The sequence below is a fragment of the Pteropus alecto genome, unplaced genomic scaffold, assembly GCF_000325575.1.
Source record: "Pteropus alecto unplaced genomic scaffold, ASM32557v1 scaffold164, whole genome shotgun sequence".
NCBI lineage: Eukaryota > Metazoa > Chordata > Mammalia > Chiroptera > Pteropodidae > Pteropus > Pteropus alecto.
This window is the reverse complement of record NW_006439568.1, coordinates 19887404-19895850: the sequence shown is the minus strand read 5'-3', so window position 1 is coordinate 19895850 and position 8447 is coordinate 19887404. Positions and strand designations below refer to the sequence as shown.

Below are 8447 nucleotides of genomic sequence, written 5' to 3'. Positions count from 1 at the left end.
GGTGTTATAGACTGAATTGTGTCCCCCATCTCCCTCCCCCAAAAAATTAAAAAGATATGTTGGAATCTTAACCCCAGTACCTCAGAATGTGACCTTTTTTTTGGAGATGGAGTCTTTTCAGAGATAAACAAGTTAATGAGATCCCTAGGGTTGGCTCTAATCCAATATGACTCGTATCCTTATAAAAAGGGGAAATTGAGACAGACACACACAAGGAGAACAAACACCATGCGAAGGTGAAGGCAGAGATCGGGGTGGTGCTTCTACAAGCCAAGGAAGGCCAAAGATTGCCAGCAAACCACCAGAAGCCAGGAGTGAGGCATGAAAGATTCTCCCTCAGCCCCCAAAGGAACCAACCCTGCCAAGACCTCAGATTTCTAGTCTCCAGAACTGTGAGAAAATACATTTCTGTTGTTTAAGCCACCCAGTTTGTGGTGCTTTGTTCCCACAGCCCTAGGAAACGAATACAGAGGGGAAGCTCCTATGCTTTTGTGTCAAATGGAAGCTTCTGAGAGCAGGGAATTTTGTCTATTTATTGACACATAGATGGTGCCCAAGAAATAAATGTCTAATAAATGAGTGTTTTTTTCATAGTTCACAGCACAGGGCATACAGGACAGATGCCACTCTTCTCACATATCACCCTTGACCTCAGGGGTGGTCAGATAGGGAACGTGCCTGCTGCTCCCCCTGCAGACACCTTCAGAGCCCACCTGATGCAACAGGGCCTCAGGAGCTGTGTGGGCAGCAGGTTCTGATCAGTGGCCATGTGGCCTTCGGTTCAGGCCTGAACCGAATATTGATTGCCGAAGTGACCTTAGAAATTCTACTCCAACTCTTTCATTTTAAAACACAAAGCCCACTGAGGGTTTAAGTGTCTCCTCAACCCACCCCTTTCCACCCCCGATGAACTTCAGGCTCAGCTGAAAGACACAACAGCGTGGATCTTTCAGTGTATCTTCTGCACTATTTTGCCTACCCTAAGGTTTCTTTCTTTCCTTTTTCTCCCCCTCCCGCCTCCAGCATAGCAGGGTTATGCTGAGGAGGCACTTAGTGGCAGGGAGAGACTGAGTTCTGTAGAAAATGATAATTATGCCTGTGGTCAGTATGGTGGTTCTTGTTACATACTTTCTAGCCTGATTTCTTTGGGGCCTAGTCTAATTTCTCTGCGGCAGTGGCTTGGGGGTGGGGGAAAGGGTCTGCATGGCATAGTCGACTCGTCTAAGTATGGCTGGGTTGAGAGTCTTCTCTCATTTGGACTCTGAATGTGTGTGTGCATGTGAGTGTATGTATGTGAGAAAGATATAGAGATGATAGATGATAGATGATAGATAGATAGGTGGACAGATGGATAGCTAGCTAAAGTGTGGCGGACCTAGGAAGTCTCTTTCCCAAAGGAAGAAGGGGTATCTGCCCATGTCCTGTGAAGCTAAGCTGCCTGCCCAGGCCTCTCTCCATCTTCAAGTCCAGACCAGATTATAATGAGGACTGAAGTCATCTAGATGGGTCACCAGGAGTCCACAGGGCCCTACCCAGCAGGGTTCAGCCTACAGGCCACACCTAGGCCAGTCTGGGAATGGCCTCCTTTGTGTTAAGAAACAAGAGCCTCCCAGATTGCGTGCGGGGCTGGGCGTGCGCCTCACAGAGAGCCCTCTGTGCCTGGGAGAGGGTTGGCCCCGGCTGTCCTGGCAGACATCCAGGCACTGCCCACCTATAGCTAACCGCCCCGGGGCTCCCCACCTTTCCTCTCCAGCTGCGCCTCCCTTCCTCACAGGGTGTGGCCACAAGGGCAGGGCCCTCAGGAGAAGGCCTGGGCTTTGCCAGAAGTGTGACCCTGGGAGCCCCTGGCTGAAGACCGAGGTGACTCTAAGGACTGCTGCCGTGGAGAGGAGAGGGTTCTGGGGCTGGCTGGCACACTGGGGCGGGCTGACAGAGCAGGGGCTGCTGGTGGGCAAGAAATGTCCGGTCACTGGGGCCAGGAGAGAGCTATGAGGACACCGTGGGTGGGGGCGAGACACAGTGTGATCTGGCTTGTTGCTGGGGAGACATCTTCACCGAATGTCCGCAATTATAATTGTGACTGTTCGTGTTCCTTTAAAAATTAAATTTAAAAAAAAAGCCCACGAAAAATCTCATGCTTGTCAGAGCCTTCCTCCCCCGCTGTCGGCTCCCATTATGAATCCACGGCTTCTTCTGCTGAGAGCTAATTACATGTTGTGTGAAAGATACAGGGCTTCCTTTTACATTTTTTCCTCCTTCATGGGTCCTAACCCTTTCAGCTGCCTTCCCCTGCTTCCCCTCTGCACATCAGAAGAGAGGGGCATCTGGGAGGAGCAGCTGGCCTGACCTCCGGCCATGCTCCTCAGAGCCGGCTTCTCAGCCGCTAATCGCTCAGGTCCTCCCTGGGCTGCTGAGCAGGAGACGGCCCCGTCCATCCTCCTCACCAAGGAGAGATCCAGCTCCTGCCAGAGTGCTGGGGACGATGACAAAGCACAATTGGAAGGTGTCATTTAGGGGCCCGGCACTTAGCCCCTGTGAAGCCTACCTCCTTTTGCTCTCCTTCCCGCAAAGCGGGGGTCAGGTGGAGGGCACCCTGAAGTCATCCGTATGAAGGCGTAGAAAGGGAACATGACCCTTTCCAGAAGGTGAGATGCACAACTTCACAGCTGCTGTTCTTCTTGCTTCTTTTTTCTCATTGCTCCCACACGTAGACAGGTATTTCATTCTTAGGATGGCTTACCTAGGAACCTATGACCAACTCCGGAAGAAACAAGTGTGGACTAATACCGTGAATTATTGCCTCTTTGCAGTGTCGAATTTCACCTACTGATGAGCTGGCTAATTGCACAGCTGTTGGGCCCTCTCCGAGCATGCCATGACTCCCCTTGGTCCTGACAAGTCAGGGCACCGCAGCGTTGGAAGGGCCTTCTCCACCAACCCCTGCCCCAAGCCGGACACACCTTAGAGTGGAGAATGTTCCACCGTCTTCTGTCTGATACCGCTCCCTTAAGTCAGGCAATAAAGGACACCTCACAGCTGTGAGTTAAAAGAAAACACATCTATAGTTACGATTCTCAACTACCTACACATGGAATATCCTCGTTAATGGGCAAATCTTTCATTGTGGGCTGAGGTCCTCCTGTAATTTTCTTAATTCCAAACGAGGACAGAATCTGGAAATGTTAACTTATTTTAATTATTAGCCTAGCATAAATGAAGAAACGTAATCTGCTGCCACGGGATTCCAAAATAAAACAATTAGGAATTTTCTGTTCTTTTTAATATTGTGTTTTGCAGCTTTCTGTCTTGGGCAGTACAACCAAGCATGGACTTTATGAAAAGAATAACTTCTCCGTTTATTTGGTTTTATTCTTCAAAGCACAGTTTAGGTTGAGAGGGCATAGATGACTGGTGTGACAAACCACACTGGATTACTGATGAGCGGGTTGTCCATGGCTTCTAAGGCAGGGGAATTCAGTCTTCAATGTGCAGAGCCTGTGAGAATGCAAGTTCCTGGGCCCTGTGCCCAGAGATCCTGATTTAGTAGGTCTGGGGTGGGGCCTAGAATTCTGCATTTTTTAATAAGCATCATGGATAATTGTGATGCAAGTAGCCACCCAACTACATGTTGAGACACCCCGAGCGGTTACGGCTGTGGCTCAGAAGCACAGAAATCAGCTGGACGCCCAGCAGCTGCTGCTCTCCTCCCAGCCAGAACTTTCCTAGAATGTATACTCCAGGAAACCACGTCTGTTTTTAAAACATCATTAGTGTGTTTTCTCCTTGGTTATAGAGCTAATGCAGAGGACTTATATAATGCCATAATTAAAGGAAAATAACAAAATCACTCATAACCCCTCCATAAAAGAGGGGAGAGACATTACTATTATGTTGGTTTCGTTTCCTTGTATACTTTTTATAAAGTTGACAACATTCTGAATATATCATTTTATTTCATTTTTCCTCTTTACTAATTTTTTTCTGGAAATATCATTTCTAAAGGCTACATAATATCCCCCTCATGGGGATGGGCCTTATTTTAGTCACCATCCCTAACTGTTGGACATTGGAGTTCTCAAGAATTAATTATTATAAACAATATTGAGACGAGTATCTCTGTACATAGTGTGATCAACATTTCTGATGACTTCCTAGGAGTGGATCACTGGATTAAAGGATAGGAATGTTTCTGAGGCTCTTGACAGACAGACTGCCACCTCGCTGCCTCAATCTGCCCCCTCGCCGGCATACAGTGGAACGCCCGTGTGTTGGCTCGCCCTGCAGCCTGTGCTATAGCCTGTTTATCAAAGGTATCACTCTTACCACGTTACGGGTTGTTCTTCCTAAAAGAGGTATTGTGAAGTCCTAACCCCTAGTACCTGTGAATACGACCTTATTGGAAACAGGGTCTTTGCAGTTGTGATCAAGAAGAGGTACCTAGAGTGGGCCCTTGTCCACTATGACTGATGTCCTTACGAAGAGAATGCCATGCGAAGATGCAGACACACAGGAAGAACACCGTGTGCCAACAGAGGCAGAGATCTGAGCGATGTAGTTATAAGCCAAGGAACATCAAGAATTGCCAGCTACTTGAGGCCAGGAAACTGGGAAAAGACCAGGAAAGATTCTTCCTGGTCTCAGAGGGAGCTTGGCCCTACTGACACCTTGATTTCAGGCCTCTAGCCTCCAGAACTCCGAGAAAATAAATTTCTTTTGCTTTAAGATACCCAGTTTGTGATATGTGGTTATGTAGTCCTAGGAAACTAACACACCAGATGTTCCCTGAATTGGTGTCCCCTGGGCCAGAAAGAGCTGAGATGCAAAGGACAGTTCTTGCTCCCTCTCAGAAGGTGTCCAATGCAGCTGGTTGATCTGTCCTTCCTGGGAACATTTCCTGCTCCTGGAGCAAGAGTCCAGAGGCCAGCGTGGGGCTCTGGGCCCATTATCCATTACAGCAGGGTCTGGTTTAGTGTCTTCCTTCAGGATCACAGCTCATATGGTAGAGGACAAGCGGAACATAAACTTTGTGTTTTTCTTTGAACTCTTAGATTTGACTCAATGAAATAGGTATTTATTAGGCTCTTTCAATGCCTCTTAGATTAAAGCCTCATTCAGGGGCTCAAATATGCCAGAGTATCTGGACAAAGGTCATCTTTGTCACTGATTAGGCCTCAGACTGATTCATTATCAGGTTTCTCTCAGGCCCTAAAGCCACGGTTGGTTGGGAGATTGTACTGCTCTTAAATTCCTTACTTCTAGAAATGCTGGTCTTTCCTTCAGTGCCTTCTGAAAGAATGACTTGCTCTTTCAGGTTGATATTTTTGACTCTGGACAGAACCTGAAACTAAAGAACCCCAAATGGAGATTATATAAGTGTAGCAAGGTGTCAACCCCATAGTTGAAAGTCTAAAACATGTTAAGTTACCCTGTACCGAGTGCTCACCAGGTGTCACTTCCTCTGGTTCTCACAAGAGCCCTAAGAGGTAGGCATAACGATTTTCTGCTTTACAGGCAAAGAAACCAAGGCACAGACAGCGAAGCAGGCAGCCCGAGGTAGCAGAACTCAGATATGGCAGAGCCAGAGGTGGATCCGAAACTTCCTAACAGAGTCCTCCACTCTCTGCTCCACTATGTGGTCAAGGATGGCTTGAGAAGGTTAGCTTCTCCCTAGAGTGATAAATGCTACTAAAGGATGCCAGATGTTTTGGGGAGTTATGCCAACCCATTTGAGGCAAATGTTCCTAGTCCAGCTCACTTTCATCTCCAACTTTTTTGGCACCTGCAATAATACAGCATTTTGTTACGTGACCCCTTTAAATAGCCTGACTCCTGCTAATTCATCTCCTAATCTTATATCTCACTTTGAATACATGTTCCAAAAGAGTTGCAAGAAAAATGAGCCCTCAAAACTGAGAAGAGAATCTTATATTCAATGGTATTCTTTGAAAAAAGTTCTAAAAGCCCCTAACTTGTTTGTTGTGTGAATGTACATTTACACCTGACACGTTAGCTTCGGCGAGGTCCACCTGTGCTCCTGAGTATGGGTTTACACCCCACAGGCCAGCTTTAGTGAGGAACACTTATATTCCACTGACCCTGTGCCCTAGTTCCAATTACTAAGGGAGGGAGTGAAGGCCCTTCCTGCCGAATAGCTGCTTGGAATCACTGAGGGTCCCAAAGGCTGGGCTGAACTGTCAGGCAAAAAGCAGGTTGGGTCGAAACCCAAGATGAGGCTCTCATGGAAGCAGACACAGCAAACAGGAAGCCCCGACAGACACAAAGGAAGCCAGCTCAGGCCACACATGGGGCAGAGGAGGGCAGAGCTGACAGCTGATGCACTTCCCCAGGAGTTCCACTGAGAGGAAGCTACAAAACAGGGGCCTCCCAGTGGGCCTCTGGACGGAGAGGGAAGTTGAATACAGCAAAACCTCTTAGGCCAAGCAAAGCGTGGTAAGGGTTATGTGGAGGTCCCGAGGGCCCTAGTGCACTCAGACCCGTGGGATGGGAGGAAGCTGCTTCACAGAGAGGATGGCAACTGATCTGGGCCCAAGCCAGAAATATGAGAAATCAGAACTTGAAACAGTGGAGGAGGCCACCCCCACTGAGTTCTCAGCCTGAAAAACAAATGTGAAAGTTGGGGCTTGCGGTGTTTGTGGCTTAAGTATCCGGCCACAGCCCCCTCCTGCACCTGGCTTTAGCTCCCAGGATAATCCCCACTGGTCCTGCCCACCAACTTCCCCGAAGGGCAACCACATAGGGCCACTGACCTGCCACTACTAACACTTTCCATACCAATCCCTGGCCACTATTTCTGCCCTCTGATGACACAGGGCTCTGCGTCTTGTCCCATCTCAGCAACTTAGACCCCTTTGCTTCCCAAGAGCTGTCAGTTTTTACTCTTTTCTACGGAGGCCTGGAACCCAGGGCTTCTCAGAAGTCTGGTTCAATGCTATTGTGAGCTGGATTAGATTGGCAGAAATGAGCTGCCCACCCACATACTTGGGGAAAGGCTGCCCAAGGAGACAGGGTCTGAGAGCTCTTGCTCTGCATGAATTTGAATGAGGGTCATATGGGGCAAGAAGCAGCTCACATGGTCCCTGTGGAGGCTGTGCTGACAAGCAGCTCTGGACAGATCCGGACGGTTTTTGTTCACCCAGCTGTTGTGCTACTTCTGCCTGCAAGATGAGACACGGACACCCCCTCCCCGGCTGGCATCACTTGTTGAACTGTGGCTTTGGAAAGAACGGCAAGACAAATCCCGGAAAGACACTGAGAATGAATTCCAGCTGGAAGCCCACCAATGACAGTCGTGTCTTGCTCATCCTGAGGGTCACGGGACGGTGGATGAGGTGGGATGGTGGGAAGGGAGGAGATCCGTCGCCGGTGGAGGTCTGCTGTTCTGTCCTCCTGGCTCCTCTCTCCCTTCCTTCCTGTCTGACATGGGCAGGGAAACCTGTCAGGGTACAAGAAGCTTCCAGGCTCCACTCAGGCCACTTCAGGCGTATGCTTTTTAAAGGGTCTTTTGCTCTCCTTGAGCATCCTAGAACCACAGAATGCAGCCTCCTGGGGCGGGGGAGGCGGGGGTGTTACTCAACAGACTCAGGAGCAGCCCATAGCTCCGAGATGCTCCAGCCTTGTCACCCAGAGGAAGACGCCCAGACATCTTCACAACACCTCTCATTCCTTTTACAGCTAATACATTCCCCGCCCTCCCCCAGGAAGCTTTCGCCTAAATTCTCAGAAAGTAGGAAACTCACCTTTCCAAGGACTCCAGTTATGTCCTTTGCATGTTCTTAAAATTCTTTTCCCCTCTTTTTATGCTTCCTTCCTTCTTCCTACAGCCACGCTCACTTCACTGGACCACCACCTCCCCTCCCTCGACTTACTGAGGCTCTCAAACTCCTTTACCCTAGAACATACATCCTCTTTGAAGGGTGTGAGGTGGAGGGGTGGGGAGCCTCCAGAGTTAAGCCAGTGCGTGTCTCCAGGCTGAACCCCGAGCAGGCAGGGCTGGCCCCCAGGCTTGGCCGGAGCTTCTCCCATCAAAGGGAACTGGGCCAAATTATCCAGACATAAATGTTCCCTGGTGCCCTGGGGCCCACGGTGTCTACCAGCGGTTCTTTTTCTCCCTTGGCCAGGGGCCTTTCCCAGCAAGGGCCTCCTCCTCCCCAACCCCTCCCGAGCCACTCAGGGGCGGTCCAGTGACTGCCACCCACTGTCGGCTTCAGCACGTGGCTCTGGGGCAGCGGGTTTCCTCCCTGCCCGACAGCTCCGCAGGGTGGTTTTCACCCTCTTCCCCCCTCACCCCCCACGGTGACTTCTCGTAAAAGCTCCGCTAGTCCCCACCCACCTCCGCCCTCCCGCGGCTGCCAGACCGGAGCCGGACCCCCACCCCCTCCCAGCGCCTCCCCCGGAGGCCGCGCTTTCTCCCGCCCCTGGCACCGGGC

General features: G+C 50.0%; 1 long non-coding RNA gene across 11 annotated transcripts in view; it reads right to left on the bottom strand.

The window, feature by feature from the left end:
• The window catches only part of LOC107196001, an 18925-nt gene extending 10536 nt beyond the window's left edge, over positions 1-8389 (bottom strand). For 4 of the 11 annotated variants that reach the window (XR_003047677.1, XR_003047678.1, XR_003047673.1 and 1 more), the window contains exons 1-3: positions 7758-8387; positions 7299-7453; positions 2546-3036 (exon numbers count right to left, since the gene is read on the bottom strand). This is a non-coding gene — a long non-coding RNA (uncharacterized LOC107196001). Of the gene's footprint in view, positions 1-2545; positions 3037-7298; positions 7564-7757 lie in introns of all 11 variants that reach the window. The other 7 variants (XR_003047681.1, XR_003047675.1, XR_003047672.1 and 4 more) reach the window with 6 other exon arrangements.
• Between the last annotated feature and the right edge of the window lie 58 nt (positions 8390-8447).